At 43.9% G+C, this 21,839-nt stretch overlaps 1 protein-coding gene across 1 annotated transcript in view; it reads right to left on the bottom strand.

The window, feature by feature from the left end:
* GRIN2B (glutamate ionotropic receptor NMDA type subunit 2B) overlaps window positions 1-21,574 on the bottom strand; it is a 436,266-nt gene extending 414,692 nt beyond the window's left edge. The window contains exon 1 of the mRNA XM_086404095.1: window positions 21,445-21,574. The gene's annotated coding sequence lies outside the window, so the exon portion shown is untranslated. The remainder of the gene's footprint in view (window positions 1-21,444) is intronic.
* Between the last annotated feature and the right edge of the window lie 265 nt (window positions 21,575-21,839).

Raw genomic sequence — 21,839 nt, 5'->3', positions numbered from 1 at the left:
AATGCATGAAAGTGAAAAGTGAAAGTGAAGCTGCTCAGTCGTGTCTGACTTTTGGTGACCCCATGGACTGCATGCAGCCTACCAGGCTCCTCCGTCCATGGGATTTTCCAGGCAAGAGTATTGGAGTGGGTTGCCATTGCCTTCTCCACACAGAGGTGCTGCAGATGCTATTTAATGTGACTAGAGAGCACTGGGATAGGCATGCACTCCTGCCCCACTATTCCTGACATTACCCACCCCGCACCTGCTCCAGGGCCATCAAACAGAGACAGTGGTTTCTAAGATGCCACCCCCTCACTGCCTGTGCCTTTGGAAACTGACTCTCTCGCCAAACCTCGGTTTCTTCATCTATAAAACAGGGGTACAAATAACGTCTACTTCCTAGGGAAATCACAGGATTAAATTAGTTACCTTATGCAAAGCCCTTAGCATAGTAGCTGGCACCCTGAGCAATATTGACTACCTAATTATTCTTATTGTCATGACTGCTGATGTATTTTCATCTTTGAATCTAAATTCCTCATTCCACTCACTAACCCTCCCATGGAAGGAAAACCCACCTCAGCATCAGTCCCTGACAACAGGCCACGAGCAGGTGGCTAACCTCTGACCAGGCTCCAAGGGACTACTAGATGGAGCCACTGGGTTGAATTCTTCAATAAATGGCACCTGGACTGGTTCTCTGCCCACCTACACCCCCTTCCCTCTCCCTAGCCCTAAAGCCAGAAAACCACTGAACTGGAGTTAGAAGCATCAAATTCCAACTCAGACCCTGCCGCTAAGTGGCCTTCTACACATTACTTAATGCCTCTGAGCCTCAGTTTTCTCATCCATAAAAAGCAGGCAAGGAGCCACCATGTTAGAGGCAGAAATAAGGTAAGCGAGGTGAAAGCGACCAGCACAGGCCCTGGTGTGCGTTAGTCACACAGTAACTTAGGTCGATTTCAACTTGAATCTGAGCCACTCCATTTCCTTGCTCTCCACTAGCTGTTTCAGACCTGCTAGTGGGACCTAAGGGCATCACCCATGTCCTGGCCACAGGCAAACCAGCACCATTTGCTGTCCTCTCTCTCTGTTTTAAGCAGTGCCTCCCGGGACTGCTCCTGGCCATTCTGGAACAGTCAGGCATCTTGCGGATGTAATGCTGGAGGCGTCCAGGTCTCTTGGAGCAGCACTGCCCAGGAGGACTTCCTGCAGTGATGGCCATTTCTATCTGCGGGGGCCAACATGCAGCCCTTGAAATACAGCTCAGAAATTGAGAGACTGAACTGTTATTTCATTTAACTTTAATTCATTTAAATGTAAAGATGATCTGTGGGTATTGTATCCCATACTGGACAACACACCCTTAGAACCACCCCTGCTGCTGCTGCTGCTAAGTCGCTTCAGTCGTGTCCGACTCTGTACGACCCCATAGAAGGCAGCCCACCAGGCTCCCCCGTCCCTGGGATTCTCCAAGCAAGAACACTGGAATGGGTTGCCATTTCCTTCTCCAGTGCATAAAAGTGAAAAGTGAAAGTGAAGTCGTTCAGTCGTGTCCAACTCTTAGCGACCCCATGGACCGAGCCCACCAGGCTCCTCCATCCATGGGATTTTCCAGGCAAGAGTACTGGAGTGGGGTGCCATTGCCTTCTCTGAGAACCACCCCTAGTTGATGTCAAAGTGCTAACTCCAGCCACTCTTCCAAGCAAGACATCCCAACCCTTCCAACCAGCTGGCTGGTATCTGTGTTTGGACTTTGCTACTTCCACCAGGACTGGTTTGGGGAAGCAGGAAAATGAGGTCACTCAACGGCTATTTCCAATGCCCTCCACAATCATGAGGCAGCCAGAAGACTTGTTTTTAACATGCAGGTAAAATCAACATTTCCCTGGTTCACTGTATTTGGGGGAATGTATGTAAATTTCAGCTACCTTTTTGTCAATAATAGTTGCTAAGGGTTTTGCTTGCAGTGGGATTATTTTGTGGGGAATCTCACCAAAGGGCAGAGCTTTCAGGCCAGTGATAAAAAGGCTGTACCCTGACTGAAGATAAGGGGCAAATGGCTGGGGACCTTTTCAAACATGAGATCTCTGGCAATTTAATTTCACTTGGTCAAAAGCCTACAAGAATTACCTTACTTCACAATATTTTTTACATTAATCTTGCCAGGATCAGATTCCAGGAAGCAATAAAGAATATTAAGTTAGCTTTTACTTTAAATCAGAAAGCTTGTTAGGTTTCATATCCTACACAAATTATCATCTTTGCCAAACTGAGACTGGCCCTAAGGGGGTTGAGAGAGAGACAGGATTTGTCCTCTTGTTTGGAATGTGTGAACCTTGAATAGAGTCATGACCTTCATCCAGGGTATTAAATGTGTCCTGTGGATGGTTCTCAGTCACTTACTCTAGGCAAAAACAAAACAAAACACCACAGTCCAAGTGAGAGAAAATATGGGAAAGTACATCTGCTCATTTGATAAAAATCTACCAAGCCTTTACCATTTATATATCCATCACCTACTCAATGGACATGAGTCTGAACAAGCTCTGGGAGACAGTGACGGACAGGGAAGATTGGTGTGCTGCAGTCCATGGGGTCACAAAGAGTCAGACACGACCTAGCAACTGAACCACCTGCCCAGGAAGACACAGACAATAGGGCTCCAAGTACAGTTGCTGCTGCTGCTGCTAAGTCGCTTCAGTCATGTTCAACTCTGTGTGACCCCATAGACGGAAGCCCACCAGGCTCCCCCATCCCTGGGATTATCCAGGCAAGAACACTGGAGTGGGTTGCCATTTCCTTCTGCAGTGCATGAAAGTGAAAAGTGAAAGGGAAGTCGCTCAGTTATGTCCAACTCTTAGCGACCCCCATGGACTGAAGCCTACCAGGCTCCTCCATCCATGGGATTTTCCGGGCAAGAGTACTGGAGTGGGTTGCCATTGCCTTTTCCACCAAGTCCAGTTAGAGATAAATTTATAAATGAATAATTACCATGTAAAAGATACACAGCCCACACAAGCTGCCTGGAAGCACAGACATTCCACAGGGAAAGTCAAGGAAGGCTTTCCCAAGAGGTAGCCTTCAGTTGGGACTGAAGACTAGAGAGAAATACACCAGGCAACAAGGGGAGAGGGAAGAGCTGTACTTCCAGAAGAGTACAAAACCACAGCAGGGGAATGAGTCTTCTACACCCGGGATAAGCTCCAGAACTGGCCTGTTTTCAGAAGTCTCTCCATCTTCCCAGTCTTCACTGGCTACCTGAGCCCTCTTCCAAATGGAAGCCACCAGTCCAAGAACATCCTGCCCATTCAGGTCATGCCCCATTATGGGAAGGCTCCAAGTTGAGTCCGGCTAACGAAATCCCACATCAAGGATACTGCTTCTTTATACAAAGCCCCAGCAACCGGCCATCCCCATAAATGGTGTTTGCTCTTTCTGAAAATAGACCCCTCACTGCCACTGGAGGTAGCCATTTTGGATGATGATCCAAAAATTTTAGAGGGAGCTGAGGACCACAAGGGTGGGCCAGCTGTGTTGGGAAGTGCTGTAGTACTATTATAAAAGAGAGAAGAGATGTTAAGTGATAGCTGATGTAATGAGAGGAATGTCAGGAGGTTAAAAGCGGCTGCAAAGTACAGTACAACAGAATGATGCAGAAGAAGAAAAAGACAGCGATGACCAATGTAAGTGTGGGCTAGCTGGACTTTTTTCTGGCATGATATTAGATTCGTAAAATTGATCTTCTAAGCCACGCTTATTGAGGACACTAGTTTTCAGAAGGTACATTTACCCCAAGCTAGAATATTCACAGGAAACTATACAATATTACAGATAAACATATACTCAAAACTAGCCTATAATTGTTAGATGAGAAATATTTGTTCCAATAGATGATGAATATTTGTTCCATTAGATGACAATATCTCATTTTAAGTGACAATTTCAGAATATACAAAAATGCTTCTTTCTGCTTTCTTATTATTCCGGATGCTAGAAAAGTGTTGGATTTTTTGGGTAGAGTTTCTTTTTTTTTTTTGTATCGTCTTATAAATTAGGTCACCTCACCAGGCTTTTTGGACATGCTGGGTGGATTTTCCCAAATAAAGACATCACAGTGGTCAGCTGGCAACATCAATGATAGAATTCAGGTCCCCAGAAACTGGGACCAAGTAGGGCACATTGTGACAATAGCCCAGGACCTGCCATCAGACAGCCATCAGATTTAGCTTTGGGTATGACAGGTCCATTCGTTTCTCCTTATGCACATTTAAAAAGACAAGTCTCCTAACTCCTCTGGACCTCAATTTTCTAATCCATAAAAGGGGAACAGTAGGAATACCTCCGAGTATTGCTAAGAAGATTAAAGACAATGTTATAAGCAGAAAATAGTAGACAATAAATCTTGGTTCAGTTGACTCTGATAAATACCATGCATTGATTCATAATAGGAGTTTGATGGCCTAGATGTTTAGGGGTAGTTGTTTTTTTTTTTTTTAATTGGAGTATAGTTATTTTATAATATTGTTAGTTTCTACTGTGCAGCAAAGTGAATCAGCTATATGCATACGTACATCCCCTCTTTTTTGGATTTCCTTCCCATTTAGGTCAACACAGAGCACTTAAGTAGAGTTCCCTGAACTATACAGTAGGTTCCCATCTATTTTATACGTGGTATCAATAGTGTATAAAAATATACATATATATGTACATATATGTGTGTGTGTGTGTGTCAATCTCAGTCTCCCAATTCACCCCTCCACCCCCATTCCCCATTGGTATCCATACATTTGTTCTCTATGTCTGTGTCTCTATGAAATCTGAATGTTAAAGAAAATGTGTACATAGCTATCAACAATCCTGGCTTCTCCTCACTTGCCTAATGATCAGTCACAGACTGAAAACATGAATCCCAGTTCCTAGCATTTTCTATCCGTTTCATATTCTGCAGTGGGGACTTGATTAAGGAAAAAGAAAATATATTAAAAGGTGGTTATTTGCTTCCTCCCCCTAAAAGCCTGTGGACAACTGACTCACAGACTACCCATTATGAAGGTGGGGGTCTCCTGCTTTGTACAGGGTTTGTAGCTCCAAAAATGAATAATTTTATCAAAATAAAGCTGGAAAAGAATTCCTTAGTCCCCACCTTCTGTGGTCTCTTTTTGGAACAATCAGCTTGAAAGTCAGCTTTCTTTGTCCAGATTCTTCTCAATCTTTTCCACCCACTCAGAACTATTGACAGTCCAACTAACTTATTTATTTCACTTATTTAATACCTCACTTGTTCTCAAAAGGAATAAAGACTTCTAACTTCAGCTAAAAAGGGAGATTCACTTGCTTTCAAATCTCTTTTGTGGGGAATTCCCACCAACAGCCTGAGCTTCTTTACCTCCACATGCAGAACCCAAAAGCTCAATATTTCCCTGCTTTATTTCAGTGTATTAATGCACACAGAATCAAACCTTCCCACCAACAGGCATGTAGACCTTCAGTCTTCTAAGTCAGAGTGTCTATGTTTTTGGTGACCTTCTGAATGTGGTTTAGAGTCTATAGTTATAGGAGACCCAATATACAATCCATACAGAAAGCAAATAAAGCCAAGTTTAAGATATAAATTAGTATTCTTCATAGATGCTATTCAAACTCTTCCAATGAAACATTTGCTCATAAATTAAATCATTTGCTTCTCTCACAACTTTTCTAAAATTCAAACTCTTTTCTAAGCTAGTGTTCTCTAATACATGCTTTTGGAATGGTCCCAACATTTTGGAAACAATGGCCCTGTCTGACATGAGCGATGCCAGGGAGAGGCCATATGGCTTCTTTTTCTTACAGGCTTAATGGCAGCTCTAACGATAATTCAAAAAACAAAAAAACCATGTGATGCAGTCTTTTAAGACAGTCCATCAACTTAATTGGTGTGAGTTAAAAAAACAAATGGTGGTATTCATTTACATAAAGGTGCTGCTGCTGCTGCTAAGTCTTTTCAGTCGTGTCCGACTCTGTGCGACCCCATAGACGGCAGCCCACCAGGCTTCCTGTCCCTGGGATTCTCCAGCCAAGAACACTGGAGTGGGTACATAAAGGTAAGGAAGCATCAAAATGAACCAACTGAAGCTTTTGGCCAAGATCTTGCTTAGAAGTTGGGAGCTGAAGAAGAGCAAGTCTACTTGAAAAGGAGTGGAAAGGCTCCCCATTCTGAGAGTGGTTGGGACCTCAGGGACTAAAAGAAAACAGACCTTCTTCTTTAGCTTCATATCAGAAGAGTCCTGAAGATGCAGTCAGAGATGCTGCAGATGGACTGGCTGGAGCACTTAACTCTTTACCACAGGAGGAAGTCACATTCATTCAGAGGTGTCTGTGTGTTAGTCGCTCAGCCACTGTCTGTGACCCCAGGGACTGTAGCCCGCCAGGCTCCTCTGTCCATGGGGATTCTCAAGGCAGGAATACTGGAGTGGGTTGCCGTTCCCTTCTCCAGGGGATCTTCCCGACCCAAGGATCGAACCCGGGTCTCCTACATTGCAGGCAGATTCTTTACCGACTGAAACAAAACGGAAGCCCCTTCCTTCAGAGGAAAACCCCACAAATCTTTTCAATCAATTCAGCTTTTTACCCTGTGTCTCCCTAAAGAGCTTATCTCTGAAGAGTGTTCAGATGATAAACTCCCCCAAGGAATAGACACACGATCCTGAGACTAACAGCCCTTCTCTTTCCTAAAAGAAGAGGATGGGAGAACCAAGAGGGCGGCAAGTGGAAAAGTGAAATAAAAAAGGAAGAGAGTCAATGAAACTAACTTTCCCCACCACGGTTACATTTCTTACTGAAACCTCATTCCTTGGCACTTTAAGCTGCTCAAGGGGGAGGCTGAAAGGGATAGGATTGCAGTAGTAGAAGAAGAAGAAAAAAAAAAGGAATGGCTACTGCCTTACCCTAGGCCAAATGTCACTTTTGGTTGTGCAGTAAGGATATATTATTTGCTGGGGACCTCCCTGGCAGTTCAGTGGCTAAGACTCAGTGCTTCCACTGCAGGGGGCACGGGTTAGCTCCCCGGTCAGGGAACCAAGATCCCACATGCCTCGCGGTGTGGCCGGAAAGAAAAAAGGATGTTGTCTATTGGTCTTCAGCACCATCCTCATGGCTCCAAGCTCTCCCTCGCACACCTGCTCTCAGGACTTAGAAACTGCCTTTCCTAGGTGCCCTGGGTCAGTGTGTTTCCAGTTAGACTCCACCACTGAGAGGCAAAGTGCAATGGGGAAGCAGAAAAGAAAGAGAAGCTACTATGATCCGGGAACACTTGGAAGTGAGGACCCAGTGCTGGCACCCGGCAAAGGGGACTTGGCCTGGGACACCAGACATCTAAGATTAACCCATGGGCTTCACTCGAGTCCCTGAACTCACCTTTTTCCTAAACAGAGCTTTCTTGGCCTTGCATCCCCCACCAGCCTTTCAAAGGTTTCCAAAACTCTGAATTTCTGGTATTAAACCACTTGCCATTCAAGACAGCTGTGGAGGCTTCTGAGACTCCTGGCTGACACACTAGACTCTTGCACGCTTCTCAAATCAGAGTACACGGACCAGCCCCCGAGGGCACTGGGGGTACAGAAACATCCCAGAAACACAGTACATATCCTTGAGCCACGGCTTACTCTGCAGTGCCTACTTTAGGAATTTATTTTTACGTTAAAATAATCATTGAAATATTATGGGGGAAAGGGGCATTTTAAAAAACAATTTTAATAGACTCACAGAGAAAACAAACTTACGGTTACAAAGGGGAAAGGGGAGGAGGGATAAATTAGGAGTTTGGGATTAGCAGATACACACTACTGTATATAAAACAGATAGACAATAAAGGTCCTACTGTAAGGCACAGGAAACTATATTCAATATCTAGTAATAACCTATAATGGAAAAGAATCTGAAAAGGTATATTTATACATAAAACTGAATCAATTTGCTATATACCTGAAAGTAACACAACACTGACGCTGAGAAAGATTGAGGGCCAGAGAAGAAGGGGGCGACAGAGGATGAAATGGTTGGATGGTATCACTGACTCAATGGACATAAGTCTCAAACTCCAGGAGAGAGTGAAGGACAGGGAAGCCTGGCATGCTGCAGCCTGTGGGTCCGCAAAGAGTAGGACACAACTTAGTGACTGAACAACAACAACGCAACATTGTAATTCAACTATGCTTCAATTTACAAAGGAACTAAAATCTTAAGATAACATACAAAACCCAAGAATGTAACTCTTGCAGAAGGTCATTCTACCACACACTCAGAATCTGAAGAATGTGTTTCCACTCTCGGCAATCGTGCCTATCTTGGTGGAAGAGTTAGAGACGTGACACACGTAAGTCTGTCTGTCTATCCATCTATCTGCCTATCTCTCTATCTACCCATCTGCCTACTGAAGCTTCTCCCATGTTTCCATTCCAGAAGGGATTCTAGACGGCACGGTAGCCTCGGGGATACACTATGAACAGCACAGTCAGGGCAGGCAGTGGTGAAGGGCACACAGTGGTGAAGTCCCTGGGTTTTCGTACACATTGGCTACTAGAATGCAAGCTCCCTCCTGGCAGAGAAGACGTTGCGTCTAACCAGCTCTGCCTTCCGCACCTGGTGCCTCCAACACTGCTGGCCCATCCTAAGCTCTTGATTCATACCTTAGTCACTGAATTGAGGAATCAGTGAAGAGATGGCTGGACGGATAAGTATTTACCTAGCCTGAGTGGCTGCACAGCACAGAGGTTACAGTACATAAAATATGTATTTGTAAATGTGTAACCTTGGGCAGGTTATTTTGCCCCAAAGCCTTAGGTTCTGCATTGGGAAAAGGAGGCTAATAATTGTACCTTCTTTATAGGGTTGTTAAGGTTCAGGTGAAGGTTCAAGAGAGATGATACAGGTGAAGCGCAAGGTGTCTGACACATAGTAAGCGCCCCATAACTATTAGCTATTAACATTACCAATGTCCCCTGGATTTGAAATAGCCTCAAATATGCTTGGATTATACTGCTATACCAAGGCTAATTCAATCTTTCCTCAATGGTTCAGAGAGCACTAAAGTGCTTCGGCAGGTCATCTGAAACAGAAATCATGTCTCCAGTTCATTAGCCAGAATGGCAGACAGCAGAGTGCCCTGACTGTCCTAGCTTGGGCCCTCGCTCTCACAAGGGAAGCTGGCTAGGGAAAGCTGATGTTTTGGCCACGTGGCAGTCTTCCACACTGAACTGTTATTTGGGGTCAGATTACAAGATTAGTAGAGAGGAGCACACAGTCAATGAAATAATACATTTTGACTCTAGAAAAAAAAAGATACAGCAGCTCTTGGAAGCTTTACTCTTTACATGAAATTTAAACTGGCAGGAGTGTGAAGCTCATCACAGAGGCTAAAACCTCACTAAAGGCAAATGAACAATTATCAATGATAATGTAAAGAGTCAGAGGAACGCCTGGTGAGGAGCCTGTGGCACCCAGGGTAAGTCCAGTTTTATTTAACGTCTTACTTAATGATCTGGAAGAGAGATAAACAGAAGACTAAAGAGACACGCTGCACTGGACATCTGTTGGCTCTGCCTGCCGGGCACCCATTCTCCTGCTGGTGGTAACAACACCCAAGTTGTGCTTTGGGAAACAACTCCTTCTGCAGTGGATAAAACTTCCATGGGACTGTCAAACAAGATACCCCATGTTGGACCAGAAACATCCTCTCCTCCTGGAATCTGAATCTTAAGTAGAGCGCCATAGTGACTTCAGAAATCACAGAGCCATCCAGCACCATTTGCTCTGGGAATATAGTCTCTGAGAGAAAGAAAATGCATGTATTAATTCCTGCTACCCAGATTCTTGGAAGCACTGTGACACGTTTCCCTTTCCTTTCCCTTCAGATCTAAAATACATCTTTTTCCCCCTTATATGAGTTAATACCATTTTCTGTGGACTGCAACCAAAAAGTCCCATTAATAAAGATGCAGCTTCTACAACATCTGAAGTAACTGGAAATCTGTGGGTCTGACCCTCCAGCAATTCTCAAAATACCCTTTCAGACATTAACATAAGAAACAACGCAAGCGATCTAAAAATCAGAGCATTTTGATTTGACTTGAAAGAAATTCACGTTGACATTTTTCTGGGCAAAAGAAATGATTCTAATATTTACGCACCAGAACAAGTCACCTGGTCTTAGAACTAAGGTAAAAGCAGTGGACCAGACAGGCGATCTCAGTGAGATGAGGCACTTCTAAATGCCATTAAAGTTCTATATTGCATAAAATGCAACCCATCAGACATTAGCAAAGTACAACACGGTAAGTGACCTCTATGGTACATTGTCTGAATCATTAGGTACACTCTTTATTTAAAGAGAGAGAGAAAGGAGAGAAGAAACCCAGTGGGGTTTGGAGAAGCAGCGTAATAAAAAATAAATCAAGCCGTTCAGGGTAAAGGGATGAATGCTAAGGAGACACCAGCTTTGTTTTCCAACAGCCCTGCTCTCCTAGGTGGAGCTGGAAGCTAAAAGCCACTCCAGGCTTAAGTGCCACACCTGCTGATTACAGAAACCCCAGCCCCAGCCACCCAGGCTCCAAAGTGGAAGTGAAGACTAGGGGTGAGGCCAGCCCAGCAGCTGCTGCTGTTGTTCTCTGTCATCATCAAATCCTACTCTGCCTCCACGATGACTCACGTACACAGGTTTGGAGTTAGAAGGAGCTGCCTTGTCAACAATGAAAAAATGAGTGGAAGGATGGAAAGTGGGTCTAAAGGGACAAACCTAGGAACACTCATCTCCGTATCTATACTGAGATCACTTTCTTATCTCACACCTTGACAACTTTTCACATCTTCCTCCAAAGGACGCGATGTTCACTTCAACCTTTTACTCTCTGTAAGATCTTCAGTGCTGTCTACTGTGCTCTGTAGTATCCAACTCTTTGCAACCCCGTGGACTATAGCCCACCAGTCTCCTCTGCCCATAGGATTTTCCAGGCAAGAATACTGGATGGAATGGGTTGCCATTTCCTACTCCAGGGGATCTTCCTAGCCTAGGGATCAAACCTATTTCTTTTCCATCTCCTGCATTCACAGGTAGATTCTTTAGTAGCACACCAGGTAGTTCAGTTCAGTCACTCAGTCGTATCCAACTCTTTGCAACCCCATGAACCGCAGCATGCCAGGCCTCCCTGTCCATCACCAACTCCTGGAGTCCACCCAAACACATGTCCATTGAGTCGGTGATGTCATCCAACCATCTCATCCTCTGTCATCCCCTTCTTCTCCTGCCCTCAATCCTTCCCAGCATCAAGGTCTTTTCAAATGAGTCAGCTCTTCGCATCCGGTGGCCAAAGTATTGGAGTTTCAGCTTCAACATCAGTCTTTCCAATGAACACCAGGATTGATCTCCTTTAGGATGGACTGGTTGGATCACCTTGCAGTGCAAGGGACTCTCAAGAGTCTTCTCCAACACCACAGTTCAAAAGCATCAATTCTTTGGCACTCAGCTTTCTTCACAGTCCAACTCTCACATCCATACATGACTACTGGAAAAACCACAGCCTTGACTAGATGGACCTTTGTTGACAAAGTAATATTAAGTCTCTGTTTTTTAATATGCTGTCTAGGTTGGTCATAACTTTCCCTCCAAAGAGTAAGTGTCTTTTAATTTCATGGCTGCAATCACCATCTGCAGTGATTTTGGAGCCCAGAAAAATAAAGTCAGCCAGTTTCCACTGTTTCTCCATCTATTTACCATGAAGTGATGGGACCAGATGCCAGGGATCTTAGTTTTCTGAATGTTGAGCTTTAAGCCAACTTTTTTACTCTCTTCTTTCACTTTCATCAAGAGGCTCTTAAGTTCTTCTTCACTTTCTGCACCAACCCTCCCTAAATACTAATCTACATTTTCCTTAATTTTCTCAGTATATAAAATAAAATTGGGGGAAAGGATGCAAAAGTAGTATTTCCTCCTACTCCATCATCCCCCCCACCCTGCCACACATCAAAAGGAACAAAAGCTTCCTTAATCACAAAGGAAAAAGGAAAATGATGATAGAAATGCTAATATCCTACATACCTCAAAGGAAAAGGAAATCTTTGCTAATCTTTGCTTTAACAACACAGAACCCAGGTATCCTCTAAGATACACCCAGTATGAAAGCCAGCCTTGTGTTTCTTTGTTTTGTGGCAGAACTGGCAGCACTGCCCTCCACCTGGCATTGCCCATGTTGTCAGCCCGACTCCGCCTTAGGGACCTCTCTCGGCGCCTCCTTGTCTCTAACTATAGACTAAGTCCCAGCCTCCCATGTGACTTGACCCATCCAGGACTCCGACTCCTACAAAATCCTCTTCACAGCACGTGACGGGGCAAGGATAACAGGAAGAAATTATAGGGTAATTTAGGAGCACGGTGTTAGAAGAGGCTCTCACAAGATGAGAGGTGTTACGTCATGAAAGGGCAGCACTAGAAAGTGGGACGGCTGTCCTTTTTGAGCATCCTCTGACAGAATCTTCAAAGCACGGCTTCCTTTTCTGACCCATCCCCATGCGTGCTAGACAGGAGTGTGTGCACGGCTCTGTAGGCCAGAATCACTGGTGCGTCACGCGCTTCGTCTCTGCTCTGACAGGGGCACCAGGAGATGGTTTATGAGTGAACTCACTCACTGCCCTCCATGACATTGGCCTCAGGCTTTCGAGAAGAACCCCAAACACCCTGAGGTTCCCTTGGGACCTTAAAACCAAGGGAGCCCCGTAGTCATCTGTTCCACCTTTAATCCCTGACAGTTAAAATTCAAGCATTAGAAACAGTTTTTAAAGCTATTAATAGTGAGATTTTGATGAGCTAGTTCAAAGTCAGCATTAATGACCTGTTAATGATTTTAATGGTTCTTGCAATAAACCCTGTGAATGACCTATTGTTAAAATACAGAATAACTGGCTTTTATATAAAGCCATTAACTCTTCTTTTCTCATAACTCTATCCCAACTGAAATATCCTTTTTTCCTTTCAATTTGAAGGGTTCATAGATAAATAAAACAGACACACACAAAGAATACATTTTGGCGACTGCGAATCAGAGAAGGCAAAGGAAAAGAGCCAAGAAGAAAAGGACTCTGAGTTTCTGTTTGTATGCAGTGGTGGCTTATTGAGGAAGTAAATCCAGCAGGGGCACAATCAGACCAAGAAGGGGGCAGAAGATAAGAGCAGTTTGAAGGCAGAAATGAGAGGGTGATGGAGATGGAATGGTAGGGGCAGGGACCCATCAGCGTCCAGGAGTTGCACCTGCTTCAATCATACACACCCAACAACAAAAAAGCAGCATCCCACTCTAATGTGTCTGATGAACTAACAGGTTCATCTCTCTTGCTCTGGACCTGGCTTAATGCCTGAGCCACTGCGCCTTGCCAGCTTATGTCCTCTGAAGCCACGATCCACCCCTAAACAAGGTACCCAGTCCTTTCTCGCCAGGCAGCAGAAGCAGCTATTGTCCTGGCTAGTGTGGTCTTTCTTCAGTTGACAACACTACGTAGAGACCACCACGTATAATGCCCACCTTATACAATGACCCTCTGGTTTCAGCTTCTCCCCAGTACCATTCTGCTCGGTGGCTAGAAACTGGTGAGAGCAGGGAAGTCTGTCCCACAATGAAAGCATAGGAAGCAGATGAGTGTGTTTGTCTCTGCTGGCAAGCGACAAATGAACAAAGTCAAAGACTTGGCCCCCCCACCCCCCGGATCTGCTGGCATTATGAAATACAAACATGGAAAGAATGCATTTAAGGTGTTGTCGACTTGTCTGGAAATTCATGAACCAGGATCCATGGCTGACAGCATTTGCATCAAAGAGCAAATAAGACAGAAAATAGCGTCACAGTAAGACGAGACCACCGAGCATCTCAGCCTGACAGAGGATATTGAAAATATTTCCTGAAAGAGATCACAAAACTGGCAGAGAGGCAAGATATGTTTGTGAGATGAGATTTCAATTATTTAGACATGCTAGAAGTTTAATTCTTTTAAAACAGCATATCTGATTTTTCCCTTCTGACAGCAGTATTTCCCAGAAGGCTAGGAAATCTTTGAGAAGAGCTGCTGCAAGGGAGGGGTTAAGGTTCCTCCCTCAGGAAGCCCTAGCAGTGGGCCAGCCAATTTTTTTTCCCTGTAGAGGGAAATATTTTACACTTTGTGAGCTATACAGGCTCTGACACAGCTATTCATCTTGGCCTTTGTAATGCAAAAGCAGCCACAGACAATAGGCAAACAAGTGAACAAGGCTGTATTTCCATAAAACTTTATTTACAAAAACAAATAGCAGACGCAATTTAGTCTGCAGGCTATAGTTGAAGGATGTTTGCCCTAGATGGTTATGTAGAATTAATGATATCCCTATGAGAAAATGACCACATCCTCCTGGAATTTATACTAAAGAAATGGGATGCGGTGAAGAATAAGACGTGTCATTTAGTAAGATGATTTCTGAGGTTAAATTAAAAGTTGGAAATAATGCATTTGAGTCTACAGACATTTCTAAAACAGCAATGTGATTCAAAAGAGATGTAACGTACTGCTTTAAATGATTTGATTCTGGCTGTTTAATAGCTAATCATCCCAATGCTCAGTAGCTCAGTCCTGTCCAACTCTTATGAGACTCCATGACTGTAGCCCGCCAGGATCCTCTGTCCATGGGATGTCCCAGGCAAGAATACTGGAGTGTGTTGCCATTTCCTTCTTCAGGAAATCTTCCTGACCCAGGGATTGAACCCACATCTTTTGCATATCCTGCACTGGCAAGCAGATTCTTTACCATTGTGCCATCTGGGAAGGGCAACAATCCCAATGCAGATATTTAAGAGACAATATGGATACCCAGGAAGTCTATGATTAAATCAGATTTTATCAGAAAATGTCTAAAAGTAGGATGTGTGTGCTTAGTCGCTCAGTCATGTGCAACTCTTTGCGACCCCATGGACTGTAGCCTACCAGGCTCCTCTGTCCATGGGATTTTCCAGGCAAGAATACTGGAAAGGGTTGCTATGCCCTGCTCCAGGGAATCTTCCCAAACTCAGGGATCAAACCCAGGGATCAAACCCAAGTCTCCTGCATTGCAGGCTGATTCTTTACCATCTGAGCCACCAGGGAAGCCCATAAAAGTAGGATACACTTCTAATATATAAAAACAGGACAGTTACAAAAACAGGAGGATGAACTTATAAGAAAAGTGGCTCAAGTCTAAGAAAAAAATGGTTGAAAGAGTTGTTAAAGTTGGGTTCAAAAGAAAGTGATCCAGGAAGCTTTTTAGGATGATGGAAAGTTAAAAGATGACAGAGAGAAGGCAGAGGTACTCAACTTTATTCTTGCTTTTCATCTCTTCCACCAAGGTGAATGATCCTCAAACTGAAAAGAGTAAGGCAAATGGGGCTAAGATGAAACAAACCTTATAGGGGAAAAGAAACAGTAAAGAAGAAGCCAGTCCCTTAAACTAACACCGCGTGTATGATGGCAACTCAACCACAGTGGTCAGTGTTCACTGAGTTCTGAGTGTATTATGCTAAACACTTTGATATAATTAACTAAGTTAGTTCCTGCTGCTGCTGCTGCTGCTGCTGCTGCTAAGTGCTGCAGTCATGTCCGATTCTGTTCGACCCCATAGACGGAAGCCCACCAGGCTCTCCCATCCCTGGGATTCTCCAGGCAAGAACACTGGAGTGGGTTGCCATTTCCTTCTCCAATGCATGAAAGTGAAAACTGAAAGGGAAGTCGCTCAGTCATGTCCGACTCTTAGCAACCCCATGGACTGCAGCCCACCCAGCTCCTCCATCCAGGGGATTTTCCAGGCAAGAGTACTGGAGTGGGTTGCCATTGCCTTCTCCAGGGGATCTTCCCAACCCAAGAGTTGAACCCACATCTCCCAGCATTGGCAGGCAGGTTCTTTACCACTGAGCCACCAGGGAAGCCCATTACAATAAAGCAAGTATTGCAATAAAGCAAGTCACACACATATTTTTTTTCCAGTACATGTAAGAGTTATGCTTAGGGAGTGCCCTGGTAGCCTAGTGGTTAGGATTCTGGGCTTTCACTGCAGGGGCCCAGGTTCAATCCTTGGTCAAAGAACTGAGATCCCACAAGCCTGCAGCACAGCCAAAAAAGGAATTGTGTTTACAATATACTATAACCTATTAAGTGTGCAATAGCATTATGTCTAAAAAATGTACAAGCCTTAATTTAGAAGAATTTTGTTGCTAAAAAATACTAACCATTATCTGAAACATCAGCAAGTCACAAAAGTAACATCAAAGATCACTGATCACAAGTCACCAAATAAATATAATAACAATGAAAAGTTTAAAATGTTGGTAGGCTTTTTTTTTTTTTTTCATGAAGATGGCGCCGAAGGAAAAAAAAAATAATAATAAAATGTTGGTAGAATTACCAAAATGTGACACAGAGAAAAGAAGTCAGCAATGTTGTTGGAATAAAATGACACTGATAGATTTGGTCAACGCAGGGTTACTGTAAATCCTCAACTTGTTAAAAAAAAAAAAAAAAAAAGTAGTATTGGGAAACAATAAAGTGAAGCATAATAAAACCAAGTATGCCTATATGTACTATCATTATCCCCCATTTTACAGATGAATAAATAAGAGTTTAAGAAACCTGTCCAAGTTCCTAGTAAGTACAGACGTAGTTCTGAACTCAAGTCTGCCTAAATACCAAAATCCTGCTTTTAAGGACATTTCAGTAACCTGAAGACTTGTTCAAGAATCACTGTCACTGATCCTTTATAGAACTGGACCTCTAAATGGAAGACTGGCATACAATCAGCTCTAACTTGCACAGATTCATAGAAAAGCTCCAAATCAGAATGATAAACAAGTGGTGTGGTTGCTTTAAAAAAAAAGAAAGAAAGAAAGATGTGATCATCAGGAATGAGCACTCGTTCACTGCTGGTTCATTTATGCCCTGACCCCACTCAGTATCAGTTCAGTTCAGTTGCTCAGTCACAAGAGTCTTCTCCAACACCACAGTTCAAAGCATCAGTTCTTCGGCGTTCACCAGTATAACATCCAGACAATATGGTCTCCGCCCAGCTCCAGCCTGAGCCTGGGAAAGGCAGGCCCCAGGATGTGCCAAAGAAGAGTTCCCCGTAAGTGATGGACACCTGAGCACAGTTTTCTGCCACATACCTGGTGCTACTCCGCTTGGCCCAACAGAGCCTGGGTGTCCAGGGGAGCACCAGGCTTCAGCTTTCCTCACCCCCCATCACCTGTGAACAGCAGTGACCTCACCACCTGTCCAGGTCCCCATTCCCAGCCTCCCACGTCAGTGGTCTGGATCCTAGTTTGGCCGGCCCTTCATAAGCGGTCCTGAAACCTAGGCTAAGCTATTGTCTTCTTTGATGATGAATTTATCTGCAAAATGAAGCACCCTAGGCCTCTGGGTTATTGTGATGGCTCAGTGTGATGCGTAAGTGAGAAAACACAGATTAAAGCGCTCTGAAGACGACAATGTGCTAAACAAATACTAAGGATTAGAAGTTATTTTCTTATTTTTTTTTAATTAGAACCATACTGTAACTGTCGTTGATCAGGCTGCTGGACATGTGATTCAGAGAAAAGTATAAAGAATCTTGATTTTAGTGGGACAGTAAGCCAAGTTTCCCATGAGACCTTTGAGAATATGACAGAGAAAGATGGGCAGGATAATAGACCAGCCAGAGAGGTTCACGATAGGCTGAGGAGAGGATAATGCAGCTCAGAAAGCACTTTGGGGAACTGGACCAGACACATCCAGGTGACAGAAGCATCATTCCTGCCTGTGATCTTGAGCAAGTAAGAACCAGACCCTCTGACTTTGTAGGGCCTTCCTCACTCTTAAATTGTATTTAAACAGCATTTGACCTGTCTATGTGTATCTATCAGTAATTTATAGGGGTTCCCTGTAGCTCAGCTGGTAAAGAATCTGCCTGCAATACAGGAGACCTACGTTCGATTCCTGGGTCAGGAAGTTCCCCTGGAGAAGGGATAGGCTACCCACTCCAGTATTCTTGGGCTTGCCTGGTGGCTCAGATGGTAAAGAATCCACCTGTATTGTGGGAGACCTGGGTTCAATCCCTGGGTTGGAAAGATCTCCTGGAGGAGGGTATGGCAAGCCACTCCAATATTGCCTGGAGAATTTCCCATGAACAGAGGAGCCTGGCAGGCTACAGTTCATAGGGTCGCAAAGAGTCAGACACGACCGAGTGACTAAACACAGCACATACATCAGTAATTGATAATTTATGCCCACCCACTTTCACAAAATATGAGAAGCAATTAACATGTTTATTAATGACTTGGATGAAGGCATAGGAACTGGTTTATAAAAGGATGTCCCTGAGTGACAGAATCTGGACCCAAAATAAACTTCAACAAGCCAAATCGAACAAACACGATGAGCGAAACAGTGACAAGCTTCAAGTACAGCACTTGAATCCAGAAAACAAACAAACAAACAAGAGAAAACACCATCCATTTAATAACAGGATGGAGAAATGGCTTTGAAATAGTCTGTTAAAGATTTAGAGCTCTTAGATGATAACTAAATATCAATCAAAAGTTCAATATGTCTGTCATAAAAAAATAAAGAAATGTTATCTATCTTAGGCTGGAGTCATAGACAGAAAATACTGAGAATGAAAGGAATCATTTCCCCAGTATATTTCACACGGGACAGATCACACATGGGGTATCATATTCAGTTCTGGGCATTACTTAGAAACACCTGAGCTCATTTAGAGGTGGTTGACCCGGGAAAAAAATTAAGAAAAATCTAAAAATTATATCATGTTAGAAACAGTTGGAAAAAAACAGTATATACAGTGGGTACAAAAGAAGAGGAAAACTGAGGCATTCATCTCCTAATAGTTGCAGAACATCATTTACTCACATTCCATTCTCCTTTAACTCTACTAACACTGCTTATGGAGAGGTCCCCAGTGATCCTCGTAACACCAAATCCGAGGGTCAGTTTACTGTCACATCTCTCAAGTCCATTCAACACTGTAGACTAGCCCCTGATTTGTGAAACATGTCTATTCTGGCCTCAGTAACACTGCAGTATCCTTGCCTCCTCCTATTTCAGTGGTCAGTCTTTGCTGTCCCTTCTCTGCCTCTTTGTTTCATAACAAATGCTCCAAGGTTTTTTCCCCTGGCTACGTAGGGTCACTCGCTAAGTGACTGCATGCAAATTCATAGTTTTAAATACTATCTGTGATGCTGGCTCCCAAATTTATATCGCTAGTCCTGACCTCTTCCAAATTCAAGACTCAAATAGCTTTCTAAATCAGAAATACCTCAAGCTGCTTTATACAAAAATACTGCATTCTTTCTGCTCCCTCCTCAAGTCTCCCCTGTCTCAGATATTAACACCACCATGTCCCAATTGCACAGTCACCCAGGATTCCTCTTGCTCCTTCACCCCCATCCACATGCAATACACATGCAAGTTAAGTCAGCTCCATAAGGAACAAATATCTAGAATCTAACACTGCCCACCACCTTCACGGCTTCTACTTTAATCCCCATCATTTCTCACCTGTATTTTGAAACACTGTAGCTGGATTAAAATATAAATCAGAGCGTGTCCTCCAATGACTCTATGACACAGAATTAAAGTCCAAACTTCTTACCATAGCCAAGAAGGCACCACAGGATTTTTTCCCTAGCACTCCAGTCTTATCTTTTAGTGTTCATATGTTCATTACGTTCCAATCACATTGACCTTCTTGCTACACTCAAACATGACAGGCTTGCTCCAGTTTTGGGGAACTTATGTTTGTTGTTGGCCCCCTATTGACATTTGTTTAACTTACAGTTTCCAGGGGGTGGGGAGGGAGGGATAAATTGGGAGATTAGGACTGACACATACACACTACTATATATGAAACAGATCTGCTGTATAGCACAGGGAACTCTACTCAATACTCTGTAATGATCTATATGGGAAAAGAATCTTAAAAAGAGTGGATATAAGTACATGTATAACTGATTCACTTGGCTGCACACCTGAAACTAAAACAACATTGTAAATCAACCATACTCTAATAAAAAATTTTAAAAAAGAGTAAATGTCTGTCATTAAAAATAATAAAAAAATAAAACTACTGACATTGGTTTGTTGGTACCACAGGATGACAGTTAAAGTGGTGTTTGCATTCAGAAGGCCTTTGTGTGTCTGTGTCTGTGTGTGTAGCCACAGTTCATGCTGGGCAGCCCCTCCCATAGCCACAGTTCTCACCAGGTTTCTTAAACATCGGTCTTTCCCCTTCCCTCTGTCAGGTATGGGCTTCCCTGTGGCTCAGTTGGTAAAGAATCTGCCTGTGATGTGGGACACGTGGGTTCGATCCCTGGGTTGGGAAGATGCCCTGGAGAAGGGAAAGGCTACCCACTCTAGTATTCTGGTCTGGAAAATCCCATGGATGGAGGAGCCTGGTGGGCTGCAGTCCATGGGGTCGCATCTCCCAGCTGTTGCTAGCCTCTGAATTTATTCATCAGTTCATGGTGAGTCCCTTATTTCTCACCATACTTCTGTTAACAGTCCCCTTATGATGCTCTCTTCAATTAAACCCTTGGAGTATTCATCACCTTCCTATCAGGACCCTGACCAAAACATTAAAGCCTGAAGGATGGCTCCTTACCTGGGGCAGCACTTTCTAGCCAATCAACTTAAGGTGAGGACCATTCCCTTCTTTAGTTGCCCACTACTTGAACTCCAAGACCAGCAGATTAACAACAATCTGTTTTTGTTTCCAGCTAATTACCCATTGCATCACCATTTCCCCAGGGCATCTACCCGATTCAGTCCCACTCAAACAGCTTTACATTTATAACTCTATCCTAATTTCAACTTTCACCTACCCTGGCTTCCCAAATGCAACCATATCCATTCCATGTCATGGCTCAAGAGCTGCTGCACCTCTGTAGAGAAAGTCCAGCTTAGCCAATCGACTACGGCTCAGAGATGGCCTCCTGTCCCACCGAGATGCAGGAAGATAAATCAAGAAAGCAGAGTATCAATAGACTCATGGCAGGACTGCACAGGACATGCTGAAGGGAAGACTGCAGGTATGTGGCCCAAGTCTACCCGGTTTACCAGACCCCAGGCTTAGAGGAACCTGATTTGTGTCACGATCCTACCGATTGGAGGGTAGAGAATTACCTGCCTTGGTAAAGCCCAGTTTGGGAGAGGAACTGATGGAAGCTGACAGAATGAGGTTCACCCTGCCTGAAGGTGAACAGGGCTGGGAAAGGCAACAGGGCCGGGAAAGGCAACAGTGGGCATTTGCCTCCTCCTCAGACCTTCCTCTTACCTCTCAATATCGCCCAGTCACCAATCTTCCCAAACGGCTGCTTCCCCTGAAGCATCTGTTCGAAGGACCCAGTCTTACTCCTTAAGGACACTATAGCCCACAGAGGGTAGGAAATCTACCTTCTCTTCTGCTGTGTTCTCCGCAGCCTCTGGCACAGTGCTGAGCACCAGGAGGGCTTCAGAAAAGGCCTGGTCACTCACCACCTCATCTCAGCAGCCTACTTCGGTTACTCTCACAGACCCAAATCCTAATATTCCTTTCTTCTGTGAATCCTTAAGTCTCCCCAGCCAACTGGTTCCACCTGCACTTTTTTCTAAAATCCAGAAAATGAACAATAATGAAATTGCCAGAAGTTTCATGCCATTGACTCTCTTACTCTCAGAAAATGATTTGAAAACTGGGTTAGATAAAATAGTTTTCATGAACATACTTTTAGGGGCTACTGCTCAGATGGTAAAGAATCTGCCTGCAATGTGGGAGACCTGGGTTCAGTTCCTCAGTCAGGAAGATCCCC

This window comes from Bos grunniens, chromosome 5, assembly GCF_055505025.1.
Source record: "Bos grunniens cultivar Pamir isolate PY7600 chromosome 5, Bosgru_T2T1.0, whole genome shotgun sequence".
NCBI lineage: Eukaryota > Metazoa > Chordata > Mammalia > Artiodactyla > Bovidae > Bos > Bos grunniens.
Note: the sequence above shows the minus strand (reverse complement) of the source record. Positions and strands in the feature narration are given on the sequence as shown.